We start from the raw sequence: 12,500 nt of genomic DNA on the forward strand, positions 1-12,500 counted from the left end.
AATTAACTATTGCAAATTATAAATTGAAAATTCTTTTTATTTCACCTAGATACATATATACATTTACATTTTATATATATATATAATATACATATAATATATATATAGAATTATGTATTATTATGTATATTCATATATATTTATATATATACTTAATTTTTTATAAAATAGTATCTTTAAAAAATGTAATGATAATATTCGATAAATATGATATATATTAATAATAATAATAAATATAATAACAATAATATATTATTTATTATTATTATTATTATTATTATTATTATTATTATTATTATACATATATTATTACAAATATATATTATTAACATTTTCTAAAATTTTATTTTATACATACATACATATGTATATATATATATATATATATATATATATTTATATATATACACACACACATATGGTACATAGAATTTTAGATTAACGATATAAAAATTTGTTATAATATTCAAATGATATTTTAGAAAAATTTGATTGAAATTTTTCTTATATATTATTTTTATAATTATTTTCTTAGACAAATTTTAATATATATGTATCCGATTATATATATATATTTATTTATTTATTTATATACTATATACATAATGGCTCTAAGGTGAACGAACTATACTTTTATTTTGATTCGCGGAACGGCTATCTATGGTGAACCATCGGAATATAGCTCGGACATGATCTTAATGAATTATCTACCGTTTATACACACACACACACATATACATTATATATACAGATATATATAACTTCGATAACGATTAAATTCTACAACATCGATCATTTATTTCGGGAAATAGATAACAATAATAAACATTACTCATAAACATACACACACATATATATGTTAATAAAAAAATAAATATATATATTATTAATAATATGTAAATTTATTTATACATATCAATATTATTAATTATTAATTCTATTATATATATATATAATAATTATATATAATTAGTACTAATATTTGACAAAATTTTTTTTCCATAAGTTTCTCATAAATATCCCTTTCTTGATATCAATGAATCCCGTAATCATTCTGCAAATATTATTGTCACAAATTATGTCACTCATAAACTTTTATATGCATGACAAACTCATCTTCACATTTATAAAATACACTCGTATTTGATTGACAAACATTCAATCAAAGACACAAGAATTCGTAAATTAATCATTGATTAATTAATCCGTAGACTCTGATATTGACAAACTCTTTCATAACAAAATCATTGTTTAAATCGTTTCGTAGATTACCAGTCCATAGACCCAACAAAATTATTGATTAATCACTCAATAAATTCACCAATTGACAAACTATTCCACAGCATAAAAAAATCATTGACCAATCATTTTCACAAACTCATAAATCGACAAATTCTATTTCACAATTATACCATAAAAAAGTAAAATCATTGACTAAACATTTTCATAAACTCATAAATCAACATAATCATCGATTAATAATTTAACAATAATTCTATAATAATAACAACATTAAATATCGTTAATTAATAATTATTAATTCCATTAACATAGAATGAACGATACCATTGACGAACTTACTTCTACAAAGGAATACAAATAAATTCACGTACGAAATACCAATACGATCAAGGAAAATATATGTCGAATTTGAACGACCCTTATCGAACACTATACCTATATTACACTTATACTAATCTCGTAAATGAAATATATTAAATTCACATTGTCGTTTGCCTAGTAGGAATCGTTATGACGATTGAGAAATGAGGTATCAAAAAATCAAAAAATAAAAGAATAAAAAGAAATAATAAAAAGAAAGAAAAAAAGTGAAAAGAGAAAAAAGAAAAAGAATATATAGTATTTCAGAAAGATGTTAGAGTACGGTACTAGTGATACTCGTCATCAGTACCGTCCTTCCTCGTTGTTGTCGTTAAAGAGAGGAGGAAGAGGTGAAACGTTTGGTGAGGAGTAGGGGTGAGGAGAGTGAGGGGGAGGGATAGGTGGGTCGGAAGGTACGGTAAGGGTGCGGCCAGACTCCGTTCTCGACTCCACCTCATTACCCGGCATTCTATGCAGAGAGCGCGCTTATGGCTTATTATTGCCTTTGCCTTTGCCTTTGCCAACCCATTGCTTCCTTCCTCCTCTTATTATATATTACATATATATATATATATACCATTATGAAATATTTTATATATATATATATATGTGTGTGTGTGTGTAGGATTATAGAATACTATTGGAACTATATGGAATATTTTTGTGGAATATTATATATATATATATATATATATATATATATATATATATATTATAGAATATTTTATGTGTGTGTATGTATAATATTTGTGTAGCATTATAAGCTTAATTTAACATAAAGAATTTAATTCAATTTATTTCATACCAAAAAAAGTTAACAGCGTATATATATATATATATATATATATATATATATATATATATATAAATACATATCATAATATCATAATAATATATATATATATATATATCATAATATGTATAATATTCTATGATAATGTATATGTTTGTATATGTATATGTATTAATATATATCATTATAAAATATTTTATATAGAGATATTATTCATTAATATATATATACGTTTATATGTATAATATAGATTAAAATTAATGCATATAATATATATACACACACAAGAACACATATACATATATGTGCATATATATATCTATATATATATATATATATGTTTTTTGTATGTGTATATATAATGTTTCTATTATATTTGATACAAAATTTATATTAACTATATATTACACATATACACACAGATACGTATATATAATATATATATATATATGTTTTTTTAATTTTAATTATTGATATTAAAAATAGTTTCATCATACAGCATTGAAATTAATTTAAAAGAAAATTATATTTATTTCTAATTTATTTAGTATTAGGAAAGTGTATCATTATGTAAATATTGTGCGCAAAGGGTATTTCTTATTATATTTTATATCCGTTCTTGTAATACGTATTAAAATCAATAGATTTGATGTATATAGTAAGATATTTAAATACTTCTACAGTAGAAATATACTATTATATATATATATATATATATATATATATATATAATATATATAATCATATATATAATAATATGTATCTATTATGCGAATACCTAAGGTCACAAATGTATATACGAAAACGGGTATATGTGTGCGTATATATATATATATATATATATAATGTATAATAAAAAGTGTATACATGTATATGAAATATATTATTTACATATAATATATACACAAATATATATACATATATACATATATGTGTGTATATATATATATATATATATATATAACAATAATAATAATAATAATAATAATAATAATAATAAAATTAATAAATATTAAATACATATACATACATACACACACGTATATATATTTGTTTCTACTTTCAAATATTAATATAAAAAATAATAATTCCATTATTTATAACACCATAACGTCAATATTAAAAGGAAAAAAAAAAAGAAATAGAAAAGAAAGAATTTAATCTGAATTTAATTCTCAATAAAAAAAATTCGTTTATATCTATTCAATAAAAATAGTAAAGTATTGTATCATATACTCCTAGAAATACGTTCGTTTCCTATGTATACACGTGTTCAAACACACACATACACATACACACGTGCATATGTATGTATGCGTTTGTGCGGTGGGTCTCTCTCGAACGATTTCCAAAGAGAACCCACTAAGAGAACACACAAACACCCTCAGGCTCATTTTATATGTACGCGCAATTATTGGGGGACCCCGATCTTGTCTTACGGTTCGTTATGTTGCTACGCTTAACAGCAGCAACAGGTAAGTAAGTACTGAAAGAGAGCGAAAGAGAGAGAGAGAGAGAGAGAGAGAGAGAGAAAGATAGAATAAAAGAAAGAGAGAGAAAGAAGAAAAACAAGAGAAAGAGATCGAGAAAAAAGAGATAGAAAAAGACCGAGATAAGAAGAGAGAGAGAGAGAGAAAGATAGAGAAAGAAAGAAAGAGAGAGAAATATAAAGAGAGAGGGAAGAGAGAGAGATAGAGAAAGATAGAGAAAGAGATAGAAAGAGACTGAGAGAGTGAGAGAGTAAGAGAGAGAGAGAGAGAGAAAGATAGAGAAAGAAAGAGAGAAAAATATATATATATAGAGAGAGAGAGAAATATAGGAAAAAAGAGAGAAAGAAAGAGAGAGAGACTGAGAACTTCCTCTTACTTATTCCGTCGGCGGTGGACTCGTTATGCGTTCTGACCGCGCGGACCGATTTCCTACTCGAAGACACTTTGTCGGTCTTATCGAACTACGGGCAAACTGTTCCTTGGAGATCGTAAGCAGGCCAGAGTACTTCTTTTCTTTTTCTTCTTTCTTCTTTCTTCTTTCTTTTTCTGTTTCGTTTCTTTCTTTTTTCTTTTCTTTTTTTTTGTTAGTACAACGAAGGGATAGAGAGAGAGAGAGAGAGAATGGTAGAGAGATCAGCTGATTTCTCTTGAACGAATGCTTCAGTTCGAGTTGACAGAGTGTAACATGAGATTCAACTTTGATTCTTGATGTTCTTGTTTTTTGGTTTCTTTCCTTTTCTCCTTTTTCTCGTGCTCTGATCAATCGGGCGATCGATCGATCGAGCGATTGTTACGAGGGATTTATTTTTATCTGTATCTTGATTTTTTCTTTAATACAATTTGATATATAAGTATGAAAATTAATTATTAATTATAATATATATTTATTATGCTACTTGATTATTTATCTTTCTATTAAAGAAACGAAAGAAAAAGAAAAAAAGAAAAGAAAAAGAGAGAGAGAGAGAGAGAGAGAGAGAGATGGTAATAGTGATCAGCTGATCTCTTTTAAACGAGAAATCGAAAAGATTGAAATGATATCAATTATGATTCTTGATCTTTGTTTACGGATCGATCGATTTTTTTGTAGGATTTGTATTTATCGAAATGTTGATTTTTTGTTTAATTAAATATATATACATATATATATGTACATATTAATTATTTATTATAATATATATATATACATTTGTTATTAATTATTAATTATTAATTAAGAATAAATGTACATGTATGTGTGTGTGTGTCTCTGTGTGAGCGTGTGTGTATGTACGTACGTATGTATTTATGCATGTACATTTATATGCAAATTAATTATTCCAGACTATCATTTTTTAATTAAAGAAACGAAAGAGAGAGAGGGTTGTTGAGAGATCAGCTGATTTCTCTTGAATGAAAGCTCGTGTCCTTATTAACAGCATGTATAATGTGAGATCAACTTTGATCTCTGATTCTTTTTCATTTACTAAACAATCGATCGTTTCGAAAGGATAAATATTTATTGGAATCATTATTTTCGTTAAATTTATTTTCACATTTACAAATATACATTACAATATTCAATATTATTGCTGTTTTCTTAATTTGTATTATATATCATTGTATTTATTTGTTTATATTTAATCAAATAAATTTATAATTAGTTTATATATTATATATATATAAAAGTACATAGATATATATATAAACATATATACATATATGTGTGTATGTATATATAATATTGATTATTAATATATATATAGTTAAAATACATAATATTAATGAATATATATATATATATATGTATAAGATTTAATATACATAACTTCTCTTTTTTTTCTCCAATTAAACAAATAGTTAGATAAGATTAGAAGTAGGATGATCCTCTTACGTGAGGATAGGATAGTGAGTGGGGGTTTGGTAGAGCACGTTTTTAACATAACGACCTCGACGGATGCGAGGAACTCGCTACGCGGACGATATAGAATGAACAAATGAGTTTCGTGATCGTACGAGAAGCCGATCCTTGTCTTGGGTTAATCGAGCTACGACGTCAGAGAAAGAGAGAGACAGAGAGAGTCAAAGAGAAAGAAAGAGAGAGAGAGAGAGAGAGTGGGAGAGAGAATGAGAAAAAGAAAAAAGGAACAAGAATCCCTAAACTATATCATAGTGTCTATTCGTCGATAATATAAATATTGTGTACATGTATATGTTAAGTATACATATAAGTTTTAATATTCTATTTTATATATATAATAGATATATAATAGATTTATTTTATATCTATTTATATATCTATATATATTTATAAAATAGATGTATACATATTCATGCAATAAATATTTTTATTATGTCAATATATTTCTATGTTCATTTTATATATATATATATATATATATATATATATATATATATATATAGATGTATGTGCGTGTATACAACATCACATCGATCATATAAAATGATCCAAATGATCCAAATGATCGTAGACGTGGTTACATTCATATGTATGTAAGCACACCATATGTTAGTTTCTATTCAATCAACGTAGATCAAAGTCTCCTTCCAGATGTCCTTCCCGATACATATACATATGTATAAATATATATATATATATACATATATATATACATATATACATAAATACATACCTGCATTGTGCATCGCTAAGTGCATCGATCGATACGAATTATTGTCGTTCATGTTACAGGTTCCTATTCGCTCGTAATACGATATTATTCGAAGCTCACGTCGAATATATATATATATATATATATGTATTATATAATATATAAGATGTATATATATATATAATAATAAATATACTTTCCTATTTTTTTTCTTGTGTTTTTGTGAATATACAGGTCGATTATAATAAATTAAAATTGAATACATTGAATATTTCTTCAATTATGTTTATTATTTTATTATAATAATAAAAATAAGAAAAAACAAGAATATATATATATATAAAAGTTTCATTATTACATATATGAAATATTTTTAATCATTTTAAACGAAATAAAATAATCGTCCTTCCGTTTGAAATCGAAAGTCGAACGATATTTTGTTTTCTTTATCGAAAAATCTGTATATTTTTCTTTTTTATCTTTTAATTAATTAATTACACTTTAATTAGTTATCTTTATAAAAAACAGTAATTGAATAGTAAAAAAGATATCGTTCGATTAAAAACAAAGTTAACTTAATAATTATTATACACGCAAATATCTCGTTAATCATTAATATTTGATCTAATACGTGTTTAATAATTTTTCATAAATAATCGATTAATCAAATTTGTATAAACATCTAATCAATTAATTGAAGAAACAGAAAGAAAAAGAAAAACAAATATTCTTGTTGTTCCATAAGAAAAATTAAAAATCGTTAAATACTTCTGGTTTAACCGGAAGTCGATTGATTATTATCTACCGATTTATCACATTTCAATATAGATATAATATATTATTCATTTCGAATACGCAAAGATTACAAAATTTCCACATCCAAAAAGAAGAAAATTTTTTTTTTGAATAATTTCATTCTCCTACCCCAAAAAATAAATAAATAAATAAATAAATAAATAAATATGTCCGCCATTTGATTACAATTATCGATAACGTTCCATTATCATCATTCTTTCCGATCCATAGATCATCGATCATCGATCGTCGATCGTCAATGATCGTCATCAACAATCGCCATAAAAAAGAAATAAGAAGAATAAGTTAAAAAAAAATAAAAATGAAAAAAAAAGAAAATTTACTAGTTGATCCATGGTGTCTTTGAAGAAGGTGTAAAGGTGTGGGAGGGTAGTCTCTCCCCCCTTCCATCGGCAAGGTAAAGAAAAAAAAAAATTTCTGATCTCTCGGAGAACTTTCTAAATCTGGATACATATTATTGCACATTATCAAGATTTAAAAGCGATGCACTACTCCGGCGTCGAATGCCTATAGTTCGCTATGACTGGCAACGTTTATACTACAGGATCTAACTAAGTGAGTGAGTGAGTACTTACTTAAGTAGGTTGCCTTTTAGATATTGCCCGACCTCTTTTCTCTTACGGCCATTTTTACGGAAAACGAAATTCACAGAGAGTGGGCAGAACCGATTCTCTATAGTCTTAGAAGTTCATCCATCGTATTATATACAGTCGACGAGGTGTGCTATTGTTTCGCTAGCCTCTCGATGGAGACGATGAGAAAGAAAGAGAAAGAATGAGAAAAAGAGTAAGAGAGAAAGATTGAAAGAAAAAGAGCGATGGAGAAAAAGAGAGAGAATGAAAAAAGAATGAGAGAGAAAGAGTAAGAAAAAGAGAACGAGAGAGAAATTGAGAAAGAGTGAGAGAAAGAGAGAGAGAGAGAGAGAGAGAGAGAGAGAGAGAGAGAGAGAAAGAGAGAGAGAGACGTGTATGAAAAAGAAAAAAGAATTTTAAACAGAGATAAATAGATAGATGGAGTAGTTAAAGAGTGAGCGAGATTAAATAAGAAAGAGAAAGAGAGAGAGACAGATTATAAGAAAAAGAAAGAAAGGAGATAAATAGATGGTTGACAAACAAAAGAATAATGAGTGAATAAAGTGAAAGAGAAAGTAAGAGAAACAGAGATAGACATACAATACAAAAGTGTGTGAGAAAGAGAAAGAGATAGAAAGGGAGAGAAAAAAAGAAAGACTAGTAAATAGTATACAATAACGAAAGAATGAGAGAGATAGAAAGAGGGAGAGAGATAAATAACAACAGCAAGGTGGATGAGAATATGATATATATATATCATTATATATATATACACATATACACAATATAGAATATATATGTATTATTATATATAACAAATGAAAAGATGAAAATATTAAACTTTTTTTTCCTTTGATTTTAAACCATTCACTGATTAAGTTATCTTAAACATCATTCAATGCTTATGTATTTATTTATTTAGTAATTATATGCATATCTAATTTTGTTACTAATTTCATTGCAATTATTTATTTATTTATTTATTCAACGTTTGTATTAAACAACGTAATATACACACACACATATATATATATACGTACATATATTCAAACATATATAAATATAAACATTTTTTGAATTAGGTTAGGTTCCCAATGATTCAAACCACTGATTGTGATACGAAATATGTAAATTTAGTCGATTTGTATGTCGTGTGTGAATTCTTTTTCTTTTCTCTCTCTCTCTCTCTCTCTCTCTCTCTCTCTCTCTCTCTCTCTCTCTCTCTCTCTCTTTCTCTTCCCCTTTCTTTCTCTCTCTCACTCGTTTTCAATTATCTCATTGATTTTTCAATCAACATATACAAGTAAGTACTTGAATCGTTACACGAGTGTCTATGCGTGTATGTTTTCTTTTCTTTTGTTTCTATGCGTGCGCTCTTCTTCTCTCTCTTTCTCTCTCTTTCTTAGTTTATTCTTTCTTTCTCTATCCTTCGTTCTTTGACTCTCTCTTTTTATCTCTCTTTCTCAGTCTCTCTCTCTCTCTCTCTCTCTCTCTCTTTCTCTCTGTCTTTGTCTTTCGCACTCGTTGGGCCATCACGATTTCGTTGATCTTTCATTGCGTAATTGAAAAAATGGCGGATTGGTGTCATCGAGGTTAATAGAGGTTGTACAAGAAGAAAATGGTGGGGGAATGTGATATTCTTATTACATTTAGTCATATTACATTTATATTCATATTACATTTACATGCGTATTTACATGATTTTATATAACATTATTCGAATTCGATATTGTATGTAAGTATTTAAGTAATTATACGATAAATATGATAATGTGGATAGTTTGACAGGAGTTAATTCAATATAGTGTGAGCTATATTTAATCTTTTCTTTTTTTTTTCTTCTGGTTATTACGAGATTCGAATGTTTAAAATGTACGTTAGGTATTTATAAATTAATTCGAGATAAAAATTTTATATTTTTTGTTAATATTTATTTTATAATTTATTTTAAATTTATCTTTTTTATTGATTTTCATTTTATTTTATAATTGTATATTAATTTTCCTTCTATTTTTTTTTTATTTTAGATTGCAAAATTATGAATCTTGTATCTTATATATATATATATATATATATAAATTTTAAAATTATTATTATTACGATTTACGATATTTTTTGATAAGATACGTCGTATATTTGCGCGCATACGTTTGATAGAGAATATGAATTTTTTTTTTATTTTGTATACATCATTTAATCTTTTATATAATAGTACTAATAATAAAATATATTTTATAATATAAACAAACGTTTAATAAAATTAATAAAATGCAGAGTAAAATTTCATAATAAAGTTGTAGTACATAGGTCAACGATCATACCACGTTGTAAAACACCAGTTCTCGTCCGATCACTGAAGTTAAGCAACGTTGGGCACGGTTAGTACTTGGATGGGTGACCGCTTGGGAACACCGTGTGTTGTTGACATTTTTTTTTCTTCTTTTTTTTTTCTTCTTATCAACAATCAAAAAATAGACTACATTGATGATGATGATGATGATGATGATAAAAAAAAGTAATAATCAAAATTTGTTTTTGTTGGATATTTCGAATGTATAAAATTGATCATAAACATTTCAACGATCTCATCTGAGTTTTTTAAGCATATTCAATACAAAATAAGGATGTAATGTAAATAGTAATAGTAATAGTATGTGTGTGTGTGTATGTGTGTATAATGGAAATTTGCTGAAAATTTATTTATTCTGAATATTTATTTATTTATTTATTTATTTATTTATTTATATTTCTTATTATTAAAGAAAAAATAATAATGATTACTATTATAAGAAAGAATAATAAAAATCAATTTATTTGTATATTAAATTGTAGACTTGTCGGATATTCATTAAGTAAACGATTGATATTTTCCTATTTGATATATTTTTATTTATTTTTTTATTTCTTTACCTTATTCAATCGAAACGAATAAAAAGCGAAGAGAGAAAATTGAAGAAAAATAAAATTTGCCGAAGAAATAAGAAATTTGAAATATTGGCTTGACCTCGTTGGGTCGTGCCACCTGATGTTCTTTCGATTAAACGGCTCGTGCCAATTATGACCCAGATTTATGATCTTAAAGATGAGAATATTCGGAGCGTATCGTCGAGAGACTTTAAAATCTATACTACGGAAATTTTTGTTTGGAATCAGTAATTTTTTTTTAACAAATACACACATACACATAGAGGAAACTTACCAGACGTACAAATTGAAAATAAAAAAATGAAAAATGAAAGTAAAATCAATTAAGAAAAAAGTGATTACAATGAAAATAAATAAATAAAGAAAAAAATAAATCGAAGAAGTTGATTAAATGAGAAGTAAATAACAAAAATAGATAAAAAAAATATGAGCCGAATGAATAAAATGGAAAGTGTCTGTATACATAAAAAAAAAAATATATATATATACATATATATAAAAAATGAACAAAATGAAGTATGAATAAAATAAATAAAGAATGAAGAAGATAAATGAAGAGAAATGAATGAAATTAAAAATGATGGCTTATATTCTATCTCAACATTTACTTTGTTATTATTGCATATAAACACTATACAATATATTATAAAATATTAAATAAGAAAAAATTATATATCAAAAATTAATATTGAATAGATGGATAAGTATCGATCAAAATTATCTAATATATCTAAACTATTCTTCGTTCACTTATTATTATTATTAATTACGGATGACATCATAAATTTGTTGATGAATGTAATTGGTAACATCTTTTTGCAAAGAAATAATTTTAAATACTGATACCAATACCAATATTAATATCAATACTAATACCAATACTAATACTAATATGAATAACAATACCGATACCGATATCTATACCAAATATGGATACCAAAACCAATACCGATATTAACGGAATGTAACAATAATTGATAAAAAAATAAAATAATTAAAACGTGTACTTCTGTATGTGCAAATCGAATGGCGAGCGTTTATATACGTCCATTATAAAAATAAGTTAATTTTTACACCGTGTAGAAAAAAAACCTTCCCGTCTATGTTGAGTTAAATTAAGTTAAATTAAGTTAAGTTAAGTTAAGTTAAGTTAAGTAAACGTCTATGGTATACATTAAATCTTTCGACACATTTGTCCGCGCGTTATCTCCAGGGCCTTTTCTTCCATGGTACACCATTATAGTGAGATACTGAGGTTCAGGTACCGATCGGTCGTTGTTTAGGTGGGGCCCTATCCCTCCCTCCTCCCTCTTTTATCCCCTATCCCTCTTCGTGTTGTTGGGACGAATCGTATACTACCATTCGGAAGAATTCTTTCTCTCTCTCTCTCTCTCTCTCTCTCTCTCTTATTTTCTCTCCTCTCTCTCATTTTTTCTTCTCTCTCTCTTTCTCTCTTTTTCTCCTCTCTCTTCCTCTCTCCCTTAACTTAAACAGAAGTTTTATATAAGATATTCTCGAAACGTAAGAAATAAAGAAACACAAGTTACCATACGTCGCTACCCGTAAGTACTACTGGCACTCAGCCATTCCGAAAAAGAATGAAAAAAAGAAGAAACAGAAAAGAAAGAAGAAAAAAGAATTAAAAATAAAAAAAAGGAGTACGAAAAAGAAAGGAAAAAAAAATGAAGCA

The 12,500-nt window shown here is 26.0% G+C and overlaps 1 protein-coding gene and 1 non-coding gene across 3 annotated transcripts in view; one reads left to right on the forward strand and one right to left on the reverse strand.

Annotated features, from left to right (window-relative positions):
* LOC127072451 (putative transcription factor SOX-15) overlaps positions 1-12,500 on the reverse strand; it is a 141,358-nt gene that overhangs the window by 23,341 nt on the left and 105,517 nt on the right. The gene's annotated exons all lie outside the window — the stretch shown is intronic.
* Positions 10,193-10,312, forward strand: LOC127072469 (5S ribosomal RNA). Its single transcript, XR_007785470.1, has one exon. It is a non-coding gene; the product is annotated as a 5S ribosomal RNA (ribosomal RNA).

The sequence above is a fragment of the Vespula vulgaris genome, chromosome 25 (genome assembly GCF_905475345.1).
Source record: "Vespula vulgaris chromosome 25, iyVesVulg1.1, whole genome shotgun sequence".
In the NCBI taxonomy this organism is placed as follows: domain Eukaryota; kingdom Metazoa; phylum Arthropoda; class Insecta; order Hymenoptera; family Vespidae; genus Vespula; species Vespula vulgaris.